We start from the raw sequence: 6,570 nt of genomic DNA on the forward strand, positions 1-6,570 counted from the left end.
CGCTTTTACTGTGGGTCAAGCATAGTGTTGAGCACTTTGTATGCTTTATCTCACTTCCTCTTCAAAACAACCTGATAAGAGTGATTCCATTCTTTATTCCACTCACTGATGAAACAACAGAGAGCTTAAATAACTTGTCCAAGATCGCACAGCAACTAAGTGATGGAACCAAGATAAGAAAACCCAGGTTTAACTCCAGACTTCCACTCATAACCACCTCATTGCTAGTATGGGATGGAGTCAAAGAAAAATGAAGAAGCCAAAGGTAAGCTACAAAGACAGAGCTAAGTCAAAAGGAGAGAAGAGGGGAACAAGAGAGTCTGAAGGACTAGAGCTGAGAAAGAAATTTAAGAATTAAAAGAAAGGTAGATACTTTCAGAAAGAGGCCTAATGGATCAACTCCCAAAATAACATCTGGCAATTTAACTATACCAGGAGTGTCAGGGGTTCAAAGCCACAAAGGAGAAATAAACTAGCAGTTATCTTAACTGCATTACATTTGTGTAAATGCAGCATATCACAATCAAGATGAGAATAGGAAAATTTTCCCTATTTTAAATGCAAAAATAATTGCCTATTTTCCTACTATGTGGGAAACAGCCATTTTTTCTCACAAAATATTTTACTTCCAATGACTATCCAGATGCCAGTCTTCATAGAAACCCAACAAAAATGTCAGAATAATAAATTTTATCGAGCATTCATTTGTTTAGAATATCAATGGATTTGGTGTTCCCTTTGATAGTAAATCAAAGAACCCAAATCATTAATATTGAACCAGAGTAATTATGGAGTGGCTAAAATGCAAATATGTATATTGCCACTTTCAAGAAATTTTTCAGGATGTGATTATAAATAGGTATCTCCAGAATTTAATAAAGAACATATATTTAAATTCAAAATTTTAAGCATTAAACATGAAAGACAATTCTTCAGTAAATTAAAATTCACATGTTCTAATAATGTTGGAAAATATCTATATATGTACACATTTATGTATATTTTATTGTTTTAAGAAAACCTAATTGGAGGAATCAAATCAATGTACCATTTCCAATGTACCAATGTACAATGTACCAATATACCAATGTAGCTCCTCCTAAATAGAATTTAAAAAACAACTATTTTTTAAGTTTATTAGAGTGACAATTGTTAGTAAAGTTACATAGATTTCAGGTGTACAATTCTGTATTACATCATCTATAAATCCCATTGTGTGTTCATCACCCAGAGTCAGTTCTCCTTCCATCACCATATATTTGATCCCCTTTACCCTCATCTCCCACCCCCCACCCCCCGCCCCCCTTACCCTCTGGCAACCACTAAACTATTGTCTGTGTCTATGAGTTTCTGTTTCTCATTTGTTTGTCTTGTTCTTTTGTTGTTTTTGGTTTATATACCACATATCAGTGAAATCACATGGTTCTCTGCTTTTTCTGTCTGACTTGTTTCGCTTAGCATTATAATCTCAAGACCCATCCATGTCGTCACAAATGTTCCTATATCATCTTTTCTTACTGCCGAATAGTATTACATTGTGTGTATATACCACAACTTCTTTATCCATTCATCTATCAAAGGACATTTTGGTTGTTTCCATGTCTTGGCCACCGTAAATAAAGCTGCAATGAACATTGGAGCACATGTGTCTTTATGTATAAATGTTTTCAGATTTTTTTGATAGATACCCAGGAGAGGGATTGCTGGGTCATATGGTAATTCTATCCGTAATTTAAAAAACAATTTTAATTTGATCCAAAATTATGGGTTTGCTTTAGAATTTATGGAATTGTTTTAATTTCTTAACTTGTCACAGTTTCAGAAGCTACCTGCCGTCCCCTTCTATATTTCATCACTGGTTTCAATTTCATTTTTCTGGCTGTAGTCTTTATGCTTTTACAGTTAGACTCGAGGCTGAATTTCAGTAGAGGATAGAACCCCCACTAGAAGAGAGGGGGTGCCACTTGCATTCCTTACTGATTTGTGCCTCTAAACACATAAAAAATGGCGAAGGAATAAATGCACAAAAACTGAAAGTGGGTTATCACAAATGAGACAGTTGCAGAAAGGCCATATCCATTGAGTATAAGCATTCTAAAATGATTCCAAACTTCATGACACATGTTGCTGCTTTTTAGTAAGGCATTGAAAGCCAAAAAAAAAAAAAAAAAAAAAAAAAGATAAATTTTGGAGTGGGAGGCGATCCCCTAAAGAGCAATTACCCATCCACCCTACTTTCCCACCTCTCTCCCACACACGATTGCCACTCTGGTTTGACTTCTCAGGGATCCCACTTATTCTCACCTTTTTACAAAAGCCCTTCCCTCTGATTCTTTTCCCTATCGAGATCCTACGTATCCTTCAGAGCTCAGTTCAAGTGCCACCTCCACCTTTAAGCCCCCATGAAAGCTCAACCTACTAGGACACCTTTTCCTCTAAATTTTTGTTGTTCCAGTCTTCTTTATCACACACGTAGGATGGGGTTATTTTGTCATCATTTCTATGTGATTAGTCTTGTTCCTCCACCTAGAGAGTATCCTTCCAGCCATCTCTTACACATCACTTTTATCCCCAGGATATCTAGCATGATAATGACCCTAGAGCAGAGGCTTGGTTTAAGTGTGTTGTTTAAATAAGTGTGTATAATAATGAAATACTGAAAATCGAATGACAAAAGCAGAAATTTAAGATTAAAATCCAGTTTCCTCAACATAAGCAAACAGCAGTCTTAATCATTGCAAATCCAACCCCAGTGACCTGACTCATTTAAGAACCCATAAACAAATAATTTTTAAATATCCTTCTGCTTCTAGGAGGGGGCAAAAGTTTATAGTCTTGGGCTTTGACAGTAACCTACTGATACATTCTCCAGAGCCATGTTGCCTGATAAAAGCAGCTCAAAAATCATGCCGTGACTGCCTTTCTTTATGGGGAGACTAGTATGGAAGCGTGGGCTCCAGCATTGTCGTAATATTGATTTTCTGGAACGCTTGGTTTCAATAGTACTAGCTTTTTGTCCATTAAGCAGTAACCACTGCTGAGCATGTCAGACAAAAATTCTGAGAACTGAACATTAATGTGCTTTCATGAGAAATTTTGAAATTCAATTTAGTTACATAATTGAACAGGAATCTATCACTGAAAACAAGCTGACTGGCCAACGATAGGGGAACAGATGAGTTAGGTGTAGTAGACACTGTTTGATGTCTCTCTTGCCCTCCCTTCCTGCCTTGTGTAATAGCCATCTTGCTTGGACAGAATTTCCCCCTTCCCCAATACAAGCCAATCCGTATAATCTCATCCCTCCACCCTCTTGCCACAGTGATTCTGTTAGTTATGGGCAAAAACTCAGCTAATCAGTTCATGGCATTCCCTGGCTACAGTGACTTAGGTTTAGTTTGGTAAATCAAAGTGAAAACACAAAGCTTTTGTTTAATAGTTTGGAGAGACAATCTCTCCCTGTATGGAAAGCCAGTGCTATGAAATAAATTTCTCCCCCCTCCCAAATTAATATGTTGAAGCCCTAACACCCAATGTGATGGTATTTGAAGACAGGGCCTTCATGAAGTAATTAGGTTTAAATGAGGTCGCGAAGGTGGGGCCATCATGAAGGAATTAGTGCCCTTATAAGAACAGATACCAGAGAGCTTGCTTCCTTGCTCCCTCCACCCACAGGCAGCAAGGAAAGGCTATGTGAAGACACAGCAAGAAGGCAGTTGTTTGCCACCCTAGGAGCAAGCCTTCACCAGCTCCAACCCTGCTGGCACCTTGATCTTGCACTTGTAGTCTCCAGAACTGTGAGAATAAATTCCTGTGGTTTAAGCCACCCAGCCTGTGGTATTTTGTTACGGAATCCCAAGCTAAGTCATCCAGTAAGTAGGTATGAAGCCTGACACAGGAGCAGCCATTTTTTATCCCCTGAAAAAAGCCCGCCTGACGATGGAGGCTTCTGGAGAAGGGCAGACCTCCTGAGAGAAAGAAATGGAAACAGTGCTCTAATGATATCACACCTAATCCCATGTGTAGCTTAGGGTTCTTTCACTTGCAAATCAAATCCTCCTAACATGTAGAAATTCTATATGCTCAAGGATGAAGTTTAAAAGGGAATATGAAAGCAGATTGAATTTTTAGGGTAGGGAGATTGGTGGTTTTTCTATTTTATTTCAAAATCAGTTTGCCTTTATTAAGGGTTTACAATGGGTCAGGTATATGCATTATCTCATCTAATCCCCATTTTATAACAAAGAAACTAACTGCAATTTTAATGTTGTTCATTCCAAAAATAAAAACTTGAACAATAATTGAACTGTTGAAAAGACTACTTTGTCTGCTCTTGGAATCCATCCTCCTATAGAATATAACAGTACAAAGTTTGGTTGGTATGAAAGAATCCCTCTACACAACACATGAAGGGCAGATGGACAATCTCTTTTTCAAACAAGTTTACAATCTCTTATCCAAACAAGCTGAGCCCAACACAAATATCATTTAATCTTGCCCTCTATTATAGTAACATCAATATGGTTCATAGATAAGATGACCATAACACAAGGGACATAGTAAGGATTCAATAAATATTTGTTGCATTTTATGAACAACCATGCAGTTGATCCTTTGCAATGTGCTTCATTCCTTTAATTGTGTTTATTCAAATGCTTCTGTTGAGATAGCATTTGTACTGGAATGTTTAAACTAAAACTAAGAACTACACTCACCTGAATCAAGATCAAACTGGCCTCTCATGACTATATCTGAAAGTCCTTGATCTTTTAAAATACTGAACTAGATAACTTCCATTTGCCACTCCAGACCCACTCTCTACCCTGTGACCTGAATGATCTACAGACAAGCTTCCAGCTGGGTTTGGCCAATGAAAAGGCCAGATAGGACACAGGACATGGGAGAATGAGGTCAGAGTACTTATCCCTCTGGCTTTCCCTCTGCAGGGCCACTGCAGGCTGATTACCTCCTGTCATCAGCCACTTCCACACAGCCTGCCCCATCTCCAGACTCCAGTAGTTCCCATATCCACTGAGGGTAGTAGAGACAGACCCCACAAGCACCCCACTGTTTCTAACCCCAGCATACTGCACATTTACCTGGGATTTTTACTGGATGAGCGTGCAAACCATCCGAAATATCTTTAGTGTCAAAACTGGTTATCGGCTCTCAGACAACCAAATAGTCAACCATTTTCTGAACCAGAGGGATCTGATAGTGAAGAATATTAAGACACAGGAAACAGCTGGAAACAGAAGGGAGTCTTCTGGCAGAAAAAGATGAGAATGGAAAATACCCCTATCTTTGTTCCGGTCACCTACATGCTGCCTGCCAACCGCAACTTATTTGTGGAGGAGTTCAGCAAAAGCCCCTCCAGCATCTGGATCATGAAATCTTGCGGCAAAACCCAGGGCAAGGGCATCTTTCTGATCAACAAGCTCTAGCAAATCAAAAATGGTCCCAGGACAGCAAACCATGTTCGTTAGTGTCTCAGTCCATTACGGAAACCTACATGATCTCTCTATATTCACAACCCGTTACTAACTGGCTGAAGTTTGACCTGCGCTTCTCTGTCCTGGGGCCTACATACCACCCACTGCACTGTTGCATGTAGTATAAGCTTGGGTTTTGCCACTTCTGCACAGTAAATTACACACCCAGCCCCAGTGAGTTGGACAACATGTTTGTTCACCTCACCAACAATGCCATTAAGAAATGTGGCGAGGACTACAACCACATCCATGGGGGCAAGTGGCCTGTGACCAACCTGCGGCTCTACCTGGAGAGCACCTGAGACAAGGAGATGACCAGCAAGCGGGTCGGTGAGATCCACTGGATCAATGCGCAGTCTCTGAAGGCCGCAGCACCGGTGAGGAACAAGAACAAGCACTGCTTTGAGTGCTACAGCTATGGCATCATCATAGAAGATAAGCTGAAGCCTGGCTAATCGAACTTAACACGTCCCCATCTCTCACCTCCAGCACCGCCAAGGATCGAATCATTAAGTATAACCTGATTAACGACACCCTCAATACTGCAGTCCCTAATGGCGAAATTCCAGACTGTAAATGGAACAAGTCACCCCCAAAGGAAGTTCTGGGCAATTATGAAATTCTCTGCAATGGAGAGCTGGTACAGGGTGACAGGATTGACAGAGATAAGTCAATTGGGCTAGAAACGCTAGGGCCCAAAGGGGGTCTGTTGAGACTCTGGGAGAACTGTCCTCACAACCTGGAAGTGACCACCAGTAACAGAGAGACTCCAACGTGGACCCTACCAAAACCACTCACTTCACCCAGGCGCTCACTGAAGGCCTATTTTGAAATTTCCTTTTTCTAGAGTTTTTTTTCTTTCCTAAGCCCTGTAAATAAATAAAGGCATTTCTTTGGAACACTAAAAAAGAAAAACTCCTAAGATCTGGCAACACTGGGTGCACATTCCCATAAAGCCACTATCACTGGGGCTGAGGAACAGCCATTCTCTTTAGACTAGACCTTCCACCATCTGCCTCATTGTCTTATGTTAAATTCTGGCTTCTGGAACCATCTGAGCTGGCCAAGCCTGAAAATT

At 40.2% G+C, this 6,570-nt stretch overlaps 1 pseudogene; it reads left to right on the forward strand.

Moving 5' to 3' along the window:
- Positions 1 to 234: 234 nt before the first annotated feature.
- On the forward strand, positions 235 to 6,241 carry LOC109449913 (polyglutamylase complex subunit TTLL1 pseudogene; annotated as a pseudogene).
- The last annotated feature ends 329 nt before the right edge of the window (positions 6,242 to 6,570 follow it).

The sequence above is a fragment of the Rhinolophus sinicus genome, chromosome 16 (assembly GCF_057876585.1).
Source record: "Rhinolophus sinicus isolate RSI-liver-muscle chromosome 16, RSI-T2T, whole genome shotgun sequence".
NCBI classification, from domain to species: Eukaryota; Metazoa; Chordata; class Mammalia; order Chiroptera; family Rhinolophidae; genus Rhinolophus; species Rhinolophus sinicus.